A 15,654-nucleotide genomic window follows, 5' to 3' on the forward strand; every position below is an offset into this window, starting at 1 on the left:
TGTTTTTGGAAAAAAAGAAACATGACTCTACCTAAAGATGATGGAATAAATCTGGGAAACGTGGCCCAGCCCAGCTGTCTTGGCACTGCCACTCCCATGAGCCACAGTAAAACTGTTAAGGTGGATCGGAGTGAAATCCAACAAATGGCCACAGGTTCTCCATCCCGTGGCCTATAAAGACCTACGTAGATAGCCTTTATTCAATGAATGGGTCTTCCTCAAAGCATAAATAGTTTCCTAGCTCTAAAAGGAAAAGGAATAGGAAAGGAAAGAAGGATAGGATCAAGTCCTAAACCATACTTGTCCCACTTCAGCTCTCAATTCATTTTGGGCACATACAGGTTCTACTCAGATTTATGGAAGGACTGGCTGCCTACGAAGAAAAGGAAGATGGTTCAAGAATAGATGCCCAATAAACTATTATCCACTTGGACGATGTGAACAAGGATTTATTTGCTGTTTTAGGTGAGTTCAAATAACTACAGATCAAAACAGGAGAATCCTTTTGCTGTCCTCTGAGAGTTTATCTCACCCAAATCTTGACCTTACAGTAGACCTCATGGTCTACTCCAGCTAGCTTTCCCCCTCATTACTAACATACACAGTGGCCACATGTTCTCTCAGGTCTATGTGTTCATGGAACGTGTTGAGAGATGCTATGTGCACAGATCTTTCTTTCATTTTCATATATGCCATCAAGTCATATCTGAATTACTGTGATCCTAAAGAGGTTCTCAAACTATGTGAGATATTTAAGGTATGACATTACCATATTTTCCCTCTAGTGAGGTCCCACAACCAAGCAGAGTTTCAAACTCAGGTCTCCTGCTGTTGTTCCTCATCCTAGTATTAAAACTGTGTTACTGATGCTTTTCCAGTGCTTTTAAGGGCTTAGATGTGAGCCAAAATGAATAGTCATATATGTGTTAAGATTCTAGTTATCCAGGTGAAGTTAACTGGAACTTGAGTCATGGCAAATGGACTTCTTCCTTATTAGGTTGACAATTTTATTACTCATCCAAGTAGCTTCTTCAGTCTGTGAAGAGTTGGTATGAGACCCCTGATATATCCTCCACATTGGTTTCACTTTCCCCCAGGTCTGAATAGGCTCATTAGAAGGACAAAGGATTGGGGGTCAGTGAAAATGGTCATTGAGGACATACATATGCATATTAAAAATCCCTCACTCCACAGGGGTGAAGGCGTTAGATACAATCTGTCTCCTATTTATCATGCTGCCATTTCATCCATGCCCAGAAAGATTAGGACCACACTCACCAGAAAGACCACTGTTAACTACCATTAACGACTAATCACAGTGGGTGGAGAAGGAATTGGGATTTTCACTCATCTCCAAGTCCTCTGTCCTTCTAATGAGCCTCAGGATATATCAGGGGGTCTCTTACCAACTGTCCTGAGACTCAAGAGCAACTTGGATGAGTAGTGAAACATTTCAACTTAATTAGGAAGAGGACTCAACGTCTGGACAAAGTGAACCGTCAGTTCAGGACAAGGGCATAAAACCTACTGATTTGGTGTCAAAGTGACTCAAAAGTATCTAAAGAGGACCTAAGGAGGGATGTTAAAAGTAACTGCACATGACTTATTAGATGTGTATTTCCAGTCATTGCTTTTTTTAAAAAAATGTAACTTTGTTATGCTGTCCTCATCCAAACAAGTAATGTGTTACAGGTAACTAGAATCCTTAATTAGAAGACGGACATTAGAGTTTGCCCATGTTTAGAGCTGAAAGGACATTGACTTTGCAAAGAGGGGACTGGAACCATTTATTTTGTATTTCGGAGGTCAGCCTTTAGAGGAATTATCATCTATATGTTGGAGATGTAAAGAAGAAAGGGGAACGTATTATTATATCTGAGCAAGGAAGCAGACAGACAGTTGGAGAAATTGACTCTAGAAAAAAAATAGCAAAGGTGGGAGATGGGGGATGTTGCTGGTCAGAAACTGCATGATGGAAAACACAACTTCAGTCACAGTGCCATGAGAAAGTTAAGAATAGGGGAATTGTTCCTTTTGTGTTTGGAGATGTAATTGTGAGAATCCCCCACCAGCATTTTGTTGGCTGCTGTCTCATCCAATATGCTTCTTCATATAGTCCTTCTGGTCTTACATGTTTACTGGCAAGGGTGTGTTCTTTTCTCTTTAGGAAACATTGGGCTCCTTGATATAAAGTCTCAGCTACCAAGACCATCATACCCTGCTGTGCTTGCAACATCTCAGGCTCCACCTTCAGAGCTTTCTCCAATGAAAGAATGATCAAATGATCTTCAATTAAACACTAGAAAAATAGTCTTTGCTTTCCCTTCTTCAAACCCCTGGCTTAATAAAAGCAACAATGCTGAGCAAATGATTCATTGTGTATGTCTGTTAAATCTGAAAGAGATGGAACAAGGTGGCTGTGATATTATCTATACAGGGGGAGGGGAGGCTTGAAGACATGCATGGTGTCAGTCCATGCCTTCATCACAAGGCACCTATACGTTTTACACGCCAAGAGACACGTCGATGTTCCAACCATTATCAAGTCACAAAAACACAACACAAACACTCATTCATTCATTCATTCATTCATTCATTCATTCATTCATTCATTCATTCATTCATTCATTCATTCATTTTATTTCAACTCTTGTCTCGCTACTGTTAATTTACCTTATTTGACTATGTATTACATTGACTTGGGCACGTCGTGAGAATGGCTGATAGTCTGATTCCAAAGGATCTCCTGTATGGAGAATGAGTGCAGGGAAATCGCCCCAGAGGGAGACTGCAGCTGCGATACAAGGACCTCAACAGATGGGAAACCTTGACCTCTGAGCATTCAGCCTGGAGGCAGGCAGTGCATCATGGCCTCTCCCAATCTGAAAAGACCCTTGTCCAGCAGGCCGAGGCAAAGAGTCAGTCCCAGAAGCAGCAAAATCAGGGAGCTGGACAGGGGACGGATTGGATTTGTCTTCAGTGTGGAAGCGACGGTCACTCTCGAATTGGCCTTCTCAGCCTCACTAGACGCTGTTCCAAATCCTCCATTCATATCATGTCACCATAGTCTTTCGAGACTGAAGGATGTGTAACAGCAATTTATTTTTATCATATTTTAATATTGTTGCTCATATTGTTTTTAGCTGCCCAGAGTGGCCTGGTTGCCTGATGGTGCAGGGACAAATTCAATAAATAACTAAATTAATTAATGGCATTATGTTTTCTCTGACTCATGCCAGCCCTATGAATATGAGCCAACAGTGATCTGTGGCTGCAAAAAAAGAGGCAAATGCATGCTGTTCTTAATGACAGTCTTCCTTTCTTCAGGTAAGTGGCATTTAAAGTTAGATAGAGAGGTAAATCCAGTGCCGGTATAAGATATTTAGCCATAGTCTATTTGAAAAAGAGAGCTGTACCTCTACTTAAGGACAATAGAATAGGTCTCGAAAGCCTGGCCCATTTCAGCTGTCCTTGAACTACAACTCCCATTGTTCCCAGTAAAGCTGCCATGGATGATAGATCCAACAACTTCTGAAAAGTCACAGGCACCCCATTCCTTAGACCTGGAAAAGGAATTTCCTTTTCTGTACGTGGGTCCTTGGGTATTAATTTTTTTATACTGTACATTTATTTTATAGGCTCGATTTTTCCCTGAAAGGGGGCACCAGGCCGCTGACAATGTTAAAACAAGTAATACTGAGAACACACTACATTTCAGATTAAAAAGCAATTAATTTTAGATTAGATTAAGCATCCTTCATTCTTGAGAGACTATGGTCACGTGCTCTGTATGGAGGACTTGGAAGAGGGTTGCAAGAAAGGGACTCTAGAGAAGCTGCAAAGATGAAAGTTGGGGAAAGTTGCTGGGCAGAAATTGCATGATGGAAGACAGAAAGGCAGATTGAGGAAGATGAATTTAGCCTGTGCTACATAGAGTTACTTAAAAGTACTTTCTTTAAGTGGAAGGAAGGCAGGGTTATATATCACAGGGACGTGGTGGCGCTGCGGGCTAAACCGCAGAAGCCTGTGCTGAAGGGTCAGAAGACCAGCAGACGTAAGATCGAATCCACGTGACAGAGTGAGCGCCCGTCGCTTGTCCCAGCTCCCGCCAACCTAGCGGTTCGAAAGCATGCAAATGCAAGTAGATCAATAGGGGCCACCTCGGTGGGAAGGTAACAGTGTTCCGTGTCTAAGTCACACTGGCCATGTGACCACGGAAGATTGTCTTCGGACAAAACGCTGGCTCTATGGCTTGGAAACGGGGATGAGCACCGCCCCTAGAATCGAACACGACTGGACAAAAATTGTCAAGGGGAACCTTTACCTTTACCTTTTACCACATAGAGTTAAACTCTCCCTGAACGTTCAGCTTGTTTGTACATCTGGATTCATCCCTTACCAGGTTTCAGATGTGTTAAACAACCTGGAGTTATAGCCTTTGTAATAACTCTTGAGCTTGCTCTTGGTAATGTCTCAACTGTGCTACGGGGGAAATTGTCTTAGTTCACTTGCTTCAGTTACCTCAACAAGCTCTATGTGGGCTTCCTTTGAAAACTTCAGTTGGTTCTAAATATCTTGGCTAACTCCTGATTCAGGCCCGTTAGCAATTGAGGGACAAAAGCTAGGCTTGCCTTGGTGAGTTAAGTCACCACAGTGATGAAATCAGACCCACAGAGCCTGAAAACATTTCTGCCATTTGCTCAGCATGTCACAATCACCTCAGCTTCTTATAAATAGAGAACCACTCCAGGTTGGGTCAAATTTTGGTCTCATCTCATCCTGGCAGAAAGAAAAATTCCAGTCAAGGGAAAACAATGAAGGTCTTTTGCCTTTTCTGCATGCTGTTCTTCATGGCAACCTTCCTTCCTTCAGGTAAGTGGCATTTAAAGTTAGAGGGAGAGGTAAATCTAATCCCTGTATATGATATTTAGCCATATGCTATTTGAAAAACAGAGATGTAGCACCACCTAAGGAGAACAGAATAGGTATCAGAAGTCTGGCCCACTCTAACTCTCCTTGAACTACAACTCCCATTGTTCCCAGTAAAGCTGCCAAGGATGATAAAAATGAAATCCAACAACAACTTCTGAAAGGCCACAGGTACCCCATCCCTTTGACCTGGAGAAGGAATTTTAACTTCTCTATGGAGGCCCTCCTAATTAAGGCCAGGATTTATTTATATATAATATATATTAGATTAGGCATCCTTCAGTCTTGAGAGATGATGGTAACGTGCTCTGTATGGAGGACTTGGAACAGCGTCTACTGTGGCTGAGAAGGCCAATTTGAGAGTGACCATCCCTTCCACAGCTTCCCGATTTTGCTGCTTTCAGGACTGCTTCCTGGCCTCGGCCTGCTGGACAAGGGTCTCTTCAAATTGGGAGAGGCCGTGATGCAACGCCTGCCTCCAGGCTGAATGCTCAGAGGTCAGGGTTTCCCATCTGTTGAGGTCTATTCCTAAGGCCTTCAGATCTCACTTGCAGATGTCCTTGTATCGCAGCTGTGGTCTCCCTCTGGGGTGATTTCCCTGCACTAATTCTCCATACAGGAGATCTTTTGGAATCTGACCATCAGCCATTCTCACAACATGCCTGAGCCAATGTAGACGTCGCTCTTTCAGTAATGTATACATGCTAAAAATTCTAGCTTGTTTGAGGACTACTCTATTTGGAACTTTGTCCTGCCAGGTGATACCTGAGACAACGCAAATGGAAGGTGTTTAGCTTCCTCTCCTGCCGTGCATGAAGGGTCCAGGACTCACTGCAGTACAGGAGTGTGCTCAGGACACAGGCTCTATAGACCTGGATCTTGGTCTATGCCGTCAGCTTCTTATTGAGCCATACTCTCTTATTGAACAAATCCTAACTCTATGCCAAACACCTGTTATGCTACTTGAGATGGACCCTTCATCATTGCCAAAAGCCTCAGCGCCTGCTGTGGGAAAAACCTACCTCAGTCTCAAACATCTCGGATGCTGCTTGGGGCAAACCCTACCTGAATGCCAGACATCTCCAATGCTACTTCGGGCAAATCCTACCTAGATGTCAAACACATCTGATGCTGTTCCGGATGAACCCTACCTCAATGAACGATGGCTCAGTGTCTATCGTTGGCAAACCCTACCTCAACGCCAAACTGCTATGATGCTGCTTGGGATGAACCCTACCTCAATGCTAAACGCCTCAGTGCCTGTTGGGAGCAAACCCTACCTCAATCTCAAATGTCTCAGATGCTGTTTGGGGCAAACGCTAAACACATCTGATGCTGCTTGGGATGAAACGTACCTCAATGCCAGATACCTCAGTGTCTGCTCTTGGCAAACATACCTCAATGCCAAATGCCTCAGTGCCTGCTGGGCAAACCCCCCCTCACTCTCAAAAGCCTCTGATTCTGCTTGGGGCAAACCTTACCTCAATGCCAAACACCTCAGTGCTTGCTGGGGTGAATCCCTACCTCATCCCCAAACGTCACAGTGTCTACTGGTGGCCTATGCTGCCAAAATGCCAAATGCTCGTGGCCTACGCTGCCAAAATGCCAAATGCCTTACTGGAGGCAAACCAAACTATCTCAATGCCAAAGGTCTCTCATTCTGCCAGGCCCAAACCACATTGCCTTAATATTATCCACTTCTTTGACTTGTGGAAAAGTTTGCCAGCTGGCCCTGGCACTTTCCTGTGGGGGACCCACTCTGAGTTTGAATAACCCAGGTGTCTGAAACCCAATCTTTACCAAACTTGGAGGGCTTTTTTGAGGGAAGGCATAGGAGGCTTCTGTGTAATTTAGGATTCTCTAAATACCTGGGAGAATTTTCCTAGGAGCTTTTCCCTTGTGGCTAGAATCACTGAACTTCTCCAAACTTGCTGGGTTTGTAGAAAGCAGTCTGAGGAAGTGTACCCTGAAACTTTGGTGTCTCTAGGTGCCTGGGACCGTATTTTATGACATTTTAAACTGAAATATAAATTTGTCAATTCGTTGATTTGTCCAAAAATATTCGTAAATACATATTCGGTCAATTCGGTGATATAGATTAATTATGAATCACAATGAATCACCATTTTTAAAATTCATCCCCAGATCTAGTGGGGGATACATCAGTCAATGAGATCAGAATGCCAGATCAAGCCATTTGCAACCTGATCTAAAAGGGTATTTGCTTTTAGAGCTAATTGCATAAGAGCCGCAGCTCAGCAACAGAAATGTGGTATAGCATGGAAGCAACCACAACAGAACAGTGTCCTTCCAATACATGGTCTCTTTTCTTGTGGACCTTCAGAGGGAGGATTAAATCAGCAACATTTACAGTGCAGCCTTTCTCACTCAGTAAGAGCCATTTATTTGAGTGGGACTTATTCTCTGATTGTTTTAGATGGGATTGTAGATGCTTCTTAATGAATGGGTCCTTCCCGAGGGAGGGAATTTTTCCCCAGCTCTGAAAGGACAAGAAACGGGAAAGGAAACAGGGATATCATAAAGTCTAAAACCATTCTTTGCCCATGTCAGCAGCTCTCAATTGATTTTGGACACGTACAGGTTCTTCTAAGAGGGACCAAGCAGATATGTGTCGAGCTCAAGGAGGAAGATGTTTTTATGGGAAATGTGTCGGAAATTATACGCAACGCGGATACTGTACCCCTCGCAGCGTTTGCTGTTTTAGGTGAGTTCAAAGAACTGCAGACCAAAACAGGAGAATCCCTTTGCTGTCCATTGAGCAGAAATCTCACCGAAACCTTGAACTCTGTAGGGGACATTATGGTCTGCTCAAGCTAGCTTTTCCCCTTGTCACCAAATTGTGTAGTGACCCCAATTCCCTTTACATCTACATTTCCAGGCAGCAGGTCAATGGCCACTATATGTATAGAATCCTCTTTCTTTTTTTATATATATGCCATCAAATCATATCCAAGGCATTTGAGATATTTAAGGCATGGCATTACTATTTTCTCCCCCTAGTGGGTTTACATGTCCAAGCAGGATTGCAAACTCAGGTGTCCTGTTGGGGTTAGTAATCACAAGCTATTAACAAGCTTTAATTGTTTGTGATTACTAATACTATTAACAAGGTACCTTTTTGCAATGATTGCTGTCTTATTGATACATTTCAACTGCTTTTAATAACTTGAGGAAAGAAATGAACACTAAGTTGATGACAGTGGCATAACATTTGCCAATTTAATGACAAAACGTCTCTAAAAGATCTAACGATGAATGAAAGAGGGATGTTTAAAATGTCTCTAAAAGATCTAACAATGAATGAAAGAGGGATGTTTAAAGCAATTGGATGTGACGCCTGAGACACACACCTCCAATCTGCCACCCTTCCCAAACACTGTCATATTTTTAAAATGTAACTTCGTTATGCTCTCCTTATCAAAGCAAGTGATGTTTTGCAGGTAACTAGATTACTAAACTAGAAAACAGGCATTAGAGATTGCCTGTAATTAAAGATGAAAGTGCGTTAACGTTGCAGAGAGGTGACTGAAGCAGTCTTCTTCTTTTTGTGTTTGTGAAGTCTGCCTTCAAAGAATTTTGCGTTTTAATCTTGAACACTCTTCACAAGCAAATTAAGCTATTTTGCATACTCCTGAAGAGACATAAAAGGATGACCCAAAAAGATTAATTAAACTCAAAGTGGATTGACTTTTTTCTTTCTTTTTCAAATTTTATCTGGGAGAGGCAGATTTACAGTCCCCCCGAAATTATGTGTTATCACATGGATATCAATATATTTGGTTTGAATTATATTCAGAAAAAACGTCTACTTTGAATATGTTTCCTTTCACTTTTTATGCAAATGTTATGTGGGAGTCACAGGTTACTTGTCTATTAAAGAAGGTGGTTGTGACTCAAACCACAGGACTAAAGGCGTAGGATTTTTTTCATTTTTATTTGGAGATGTAATTATGACAGTTCCCACTAGCCTCTTGTTGGCTGCTATCTCATCCGAAACATTTCTTCATATAATCCTTGTGGTCTTGTATATTTACCAACAACTGTGCACTCTTTTCGATTCAGGAAGAGGTGGATATAATGTCTCAGCTGACAAGATCATCATAGCCTGCTCCGCTGCCCGCCTCTCAAGCTCCACCCTCCGAACTTTCTCCAAATGAAAGAATGATCAAATGTTCTTCAATTAAATGCTGCAAAAATCATCTTTGCTTTCTGTGCATTAAACTGCTTTGCTCAATAAAAGCCACAATGCAATGCACATGTGTCACCATGCATGCTTCTTAAATCTGAAAGAGATGGGACGTGGTTGCTATCTTATCTCTGCAACAGGAGTTGGGGCTGGTTGGCCAAACTGGTGTCACCCTTTGCTTTACTCACAAGGTACCTCTGTGTTTTATATGCCACACAGACTGACCAACTACAAGCAACACACTATCTATCTATCTATCTATCTATCTATCTATCTATCTATCTATCTATCTATCTATCTATCTATCTATCTATCTATCTATCTATCTATCTATCTATCTATCTATCTATCTATCTATCTAATCTATCTATCTATCTATCTATCTATCTATCTATCTATCTATCTATCTATCTATCTATCTATCTATCTATCTATCTATCTATCTATCTATCTATCTGTCTATCTATCTATCTATCTATCTGTCTGTCTGTCTGTCTGTCTGTCTGTCTGTCTGTCTGTCTGTCTGTCTATTATTTATTTATTTATTTATTTATTTATTCATTCATTCATTCATTCATTCATTCATTCATTCATTCATTCATTCATTCATTCATTTATTTATTTAAACATGTTGTTGTTGTTACATGCCATCAAGTCACCTCCAATTCATGGCAACCTTATGAATGAGCAATCTTTAAATATCCCTGTCTTCACCTGCCCTGCTGAGCTCTTGTAGACTGAAGCCTGTGGTTTCCTTTAGGAAATCGGTCCATATCATATTTGGCATTTCTCTTTCCCTGCTGCATTCAACCTTTCTCAGCATTATGGTCTTTTCCAGATAATTCTGCCTTCTCGGGATGTATTAGGTCTCCCCCACTTCACAGGTAGGTATGCAAAAGGGACCCCACTCAGCAAGACATCAAGTGCTGGATTCCTCCTGTCATTCTGTCTGTACACCTGATCACCTTGGTCTGCATACCCAACAGAATGAATGAACACAGCACAGCTTGATATACTGTTACACAGTTGCACAACATTCCCTCGTCCTCTGATTGGTGGCCATTTTATGTCTTGGCAGAGCAAGAGAGTGCTATTAGTCTGTTGCACTGCTTTGTTTTTCAGGGATTAGGAGGGGGTGTTGAATTTTTTTTCTCTTTTATGTAGCTGCAGATCTCATTTTGCATTACACATTAGAATGCAATCAGCTGAGCACTTAAGGAGATGAATATTCCATGGTTGATTTTGGTCTTCATGGAGGTTGCTGAAGCCACAAACATGGCCAGGAAGCTTTGATGACCTTTGCCTTTTTTTATTTCCCATTCCTGCTCTGCTAGAACAACAACAGCAACGAGAAGCAAAGTGTGCTGCTTATATACCGCCCCATAGTGCTTAAAGCACTCTCTCAGTGGCTTACAAGTTAATTATGAAGGCTACTTCTGCACCATACTAACTTCAGCCTTTGAGAAGACCTGTATCTGTGCCTAATCAGAACACAGTCGGACGCACTTATCTGTCGGATTCACTTATCCACTATCTAAAAATATTGAAAATGTGAAAAGAAAAATCCCCAAAAGGATATATTTAATGATGTTTGTTGCACAGGGTGGAAAAAAACAAACAAACAAACAAACAAACAAACAAAAATGCCATGCTTTTAACACAAGAGTGTATCTACACAACATGTTGTGTTGGATGATAACAAGAAGCCATCCAGGAATGGGTGGATTGCCACTCCCAGCTTCTCTCATCACTGGCTGTTTGAAGATCTGGACTGCCACATCTTTCCCCACTCCAACCCACTCCCAGTTTTGATGAACAAGGTATGACAATTTTGAATCCTCATTCCACTGCAGAGTCACTGAGTGGCCAGAACTTGATGATCTTCTTTTGGCTTCTCCTACAGGCTTCTTGGAAACATTAAATATAGTAAAGAAATTACAGTGGGGTCTCGACTTACGAACTTAATTCATATTGGAAGGCAGTTCTCAGGCCGAAAAGTTCTTAAGTCGAATCTGCATTTCCCATAGGAATGCATTGAAAACCATTTAATCCGTATCTGCTCTTTTCGTCCATAGAAACTAATGGGAAGCTGCTATTCCGCCTTTTGTCACTAGAGGGGGACATTTTTTCTTTTTTTCTTTTAACTTAAGATGACTTAGCTTTAAAAAAAGGGGGGGAAGTTCGTAACTCGAATCTAAGTTCATAAGTCAAGTCCATATATCCCTATGAGAGCGGTTCGTAAGTCGAAACGTTCATATGTCGAGCTGTTCGTAAGTCAAGACCCCACTGTATTAATTCTGACTTTAAGGCAACTCTTAACAGGGTTTTCCAGGTATAAAGCACTGAGAAATAGTTTCCAACCCCCTTCTTCTGGGGGCAACTGGGGACCTTGCAGTTTGCCCAAGGCGACACAGGCTGGCTCTTCTGCCAGGAGGCATAGTGGGGAATTGAACTCCTAACCCCTAACTTCACAAGTGTTGGCCTAGCTTGGTAAGCAGCAAGGAAATTATTGGCCATTGGAACCAATGAGCAATTGAGGGGCAAAAGCTAACTCTCAGTTTGCTGAGCGAACACCCAACAGTTGGCATGTTGAAATTAGATCCACAGACCTAGGAATACTCCTCCTGTTGGCACAGTATGTCACAATCACTCAGCCTCTTATAAGTATAGATCAATTCCAGGTAAGGTCAAATCTTGCTCTCCCTTCATCTTAGCAGATATTAAAATTCCAGAAAAGGGATAATAATTAAGGTCTTTTACCTGTTCCGCATGCTGTGCCGCATACCAGCCTTCCTTCCTTCAGGTAAGTGGCATTTAAACTGAGGCAAATCCAATCTCTGTTATGATATTTAACCATATACTGTTTTTTTTAAAAAAAAATGTGCTTGGACTCTACCTAAAGATAATGGAATAGGTCTGGGAAACATGGCACAGTCCCAGCCTTCCTTGATCTACAACTCCCATAAGTCCCGGTAAAGATACTAAGGATGATGGAAGTGAAATCCCACAACTTCTGAAAGGTCAAAGCTACCCCCCCATCCCTTAAACTTGGGGAAGGAGTTTCCTTTCCTTTTTTTTTCTACAGAGATCCTTCTAATTATGGCCAGGAGTTTTATTTATTTATTTTGTATCCTATGTAGGCAGCCTTTCTCGCAGTGAGGGGAACTCAAGGTGGCTGACAATGTTAAAGCAAGTAATATTACTGGTTACAGGGATCACATAACCCCTCGGTCACAGCAGTTCCGCTGGCTGCCGGGCACAGTTTGAAGTGCTGGTTTTGACCTACGAAGCCCTAAATAGTTTGGGTTCATGCTATCTCAAGGACCTTTCTTAGCCTTGCCTGGCTGTTAAGATAATCAGGGAAGGCCTTTCTCTTAGTCCCACCAACATCACAGGTGCCATTTGGTGGGGACACAAAGCAGGGTCTTTTCTGATGCTGCTCCCAGACTCTGGAATTTCCTCCCATAATAGGACCAAGCTAACTCCCTCTTTGCTCTCGATGGATTTTGGACACATACAGGATTTACTGAATCTGACCCAACTCCGGGAAGCAGTGGAAGATAGGAGGGCCTGGCGTGCTCTGGTCCATGGGGTCATGAAGAGTCGGACACGACTAAATGACTAAACGAATGAACGAGGGGATGTCATAGATTGTGGAGTTCAAGGAGGAAAATGTTACCTTGGGACCTGCTCGAAAAACTATACTTAACACGGGACCTGTGGCCAGTTCTTCCTTTGCTGTCTTAGGTGAGTTTCAAGAACTACAGACCAAAATAGAAAATACAAGGAGCATGGATTTTGGACTTGGGACTTGGTACCGAAGACTCAGGCACAGATGTGGAACCAAAGATTCAGGCTCGGATTTGGGATTCGGACTCCAATGGCTTGCCAACATCCCTGCAAAGACACAGGTTTATTTGTAAAAGTTTTGCAGGTCTTTGAAGCATTCTGAAAACCTTGTTTCCTGGTTTATGAGTGTAGAATGAGCACATACCCTTTGGCAAAGAATGCCTATGGGATCAACCTTTAACAATACAGACAAAGCAACAGACTAGAGACGGACAGAACTGCTTGCCAATCTTTACTGACACAGAAACGCAAACCCTTGAAATCACAAAAGCAAAAGTTGTGGCACCTCAAAGACTAACAGATTTGTTTCGGTGTGAGCTTTCATGGATTGCAAAAACTAATCCATTACTTCCGATGCCGTTTTATTTTGAGTTGTCTTGTTGCATTGCTTTCTAGGTATGAAATACTAAAAAAAATATGCTTGAACGTCACTGCCATTGTCTGTGAAAGATCCTCCATGAGTTGTATCATCAAATACTTCTTCTCCCCTGTAGCTGCCTTCCAGGTATTTCTCTATCCTCATCCCCATTATTGTTAGCCTTGATTTTTTTTTTTTTTTTTTTTTTTTTTTTTTTTTTTTTTTAGGCTTTCAGGAAATTTGAGCTCATCTCCTGTAGAGGATCGGACACACACGAGCCAGCTGTGATACAACACGTTTCTATTGAGAAAACAAAAATATACCAAAACAGACAGCTAGGGCTCCTCTCATAAAGAGTGAGAAGGCCCCCCAAAATACATTGGTTCTGATTTTTTTAACTATTTTTATTTTATTAACTAAAACATAAACATAAACATAAAATACACAAATCAAAATACAATATAACTGTGTTCCCCACCACCGTAGACGGGACCTTATAGCTATATTCCATATTCCACCATTCACCCATTTGAAATTCAGATTTTGATTTCCATTGCCTAGCTATTATTAATCTCGCTGCTGTTAAATACATCGGTTCTAATACATAATATACTGCTTACAAATAGGGAGTCATAAACCTGTGACTGGGCCTAATCTGCAACAAGGTTGGATCCTTGCCCCAATTGGTGTTTGGGCTGTGATCTAATGACCCATTGGTTCTTAACAGGAAATTGAGAATGATGGTGGTCCTCCCCTCCTCTCACTCATTGTCCTGCTAATTTCCAGATATCCTGGCACCACAGATGTGTGTTCCTTATCTATAGGTTGGTGTTGTTCTTCCTGAGGATTGAGGATCTGTTATGTTGTAAACGGGCTTCTTCACACCTCCCCTGCAACATCCTCTAACATTCCAATGCATTTGGAGGTCACGTAGGCCTTATCGTATTTCTGGGAGTCAAGGTTAGCTAAAGTTCACTACCTTTGGCATGAGGAATCTTATTTCTATATGTGTGCTACATTACTATATTTTGCTATGTTTCACTATTTTTTTCTTATTCAATTTTGTTGTTGTCTAATCGTTAAGTCGTGTCCGATTCTTCGTGACCCCATGGACCAGAGCATGCCAGGCCCTCCTATCTTCCACTGCCTCCCAGAGTTGGGTCAAAGTCATGTTGGTTGCTTTGATGACACTGTCCAACCATCTCATCCTCTGTCGTCCCCTTCTCCTCTTGCCTTCACACTTTCCCAACATCAGGGTCTTTTCCAGGGAGTCTTATTCAATACCTGCCCACTATCATTATCTTGAACTGATACGACTGCATCTTAGGTTGATGCCTCAGCTGTATCCATTCTGCCTGCAATGACCCTGTTAGGAGCCCAGCTTGTAATGAAATCTGGGTCTCCTGACAACCTTGCTCTCAGCTTCTCTGTCACATTGCAATGTCTTCACCCCATTGTTTTCATACATGTGTATGTGCATGAACCAAGAAACCTTCCCCTTAAGTGGCTTCACTAAGTTCTTGAGGGCATCTACAGAAGCTTTTCTAGAGTCACCATGTTCTCCTAAGGTTTTCTCCACAGGCTCTGGCCAATGGTACTGTATGGTGGCATCCACCACATAGCATATTCTTCCTGAAGAAATTCAACACACTCCCACACTTTTAATTTAAAAAAAAAATCACTCATATAATGAAAATCTACCGATTTATGTCGATGTACCTTTTGTAGCCCAGTCTATCATCTGTCTCAGGGGCAATACTATGAAGAAACCACTGCGGTGCTGAGTCTTCCACAGCGTGGCTTGCCTTTGCCAGCTTCCCTGGATGGACACGAGGCCTTGCTGCCATCTTGCAAGAGCAGCTCTGGAAGAGGGGGGGGAATGGTTGACTATATAAGGACTGTTCCCCCCTCTTCACTTCCTCTTTCTCTCTGACATCCCACCTGCGTGCCCTATATTCTACCTGGTCGCCTTTGGGGCCAAATAGGAATTTTTGACCTGTCTCCTGGTTGGCTCTTGGAGGCGGGAATTTTTTTGACTATCCCACACTAGTTTAGGTGTGTTGGCCATTTGGAGGTGGAAATTTGGTCACACTGGTGGTTAGTGCAGATTAAGCAAGTATTTTAAGAGGGGAGTCAAATAGTAATAGCAGGTAATTATAGCTCATCTGAACTCCCAGCACTGCGGATCGTGCAATTACATGCTTGGAAGGAAAGATGCGCTGGGGACACACCTGGACCATCACTCAGAATGGAGAGAGTGGCTTGAGGTCCAGGGTGGTCAAATTTGGGCCGGCAGAGTTTCCCACTATCT

At 42.2% G+C, this 15,654-nt stretch overlaps 2 long non-coding RNA genes across 2 annotated transcripts; both read left to right on the forward strand.

The window, feature by feature from the left end:
* The first annotated feature begins 341 nt into the window (after window positions 1-341).
* Window positions 342-2,371, forward strand: LOC140706664 (uncharacterized). Its single transcript, XR_012086457.2, has 2 exons — window positions 342-465; window positions 2,168-2,371. It is a non-coding gene; the product is annotated as an uncharacterized LOC140706664 (long non-coding RNA).
* A 2,381-nt stretch (window positions 2,372-4,752) lies between these two features.
* LOC110070735 (uncharacterized) lies at window positions 4,753-9,205 on the forward strand. The gene is made up of 3 exons (XR_012086466.2): window positions 4,753-4,872; window positions 7,531-7,654; window positions 9,013-9,205. It is a non-coding gene; the product is annotated as an uncharacterized LOC110070735 (long non-coding RNA).
* Window positions 9,206-15,654: the final 6,449 nt, after the last annotated feature.

The sequence above is a fragment of the Pogona vitticeps genome, chromosome 1, assembly GCF_051106095.1.
Source record: "Pogona vitticeps strain Pit_001003342236 chromosome 1, PviZW2.1, whole genome shotgun sequence".
Classification (NCBI taxonomy): domain Eukaryota; kingdom Metazoa; phylum Chordata; class Lepidosauria; order Squamata; family Agamidae; genus Pogona; species Pogona vitticeps.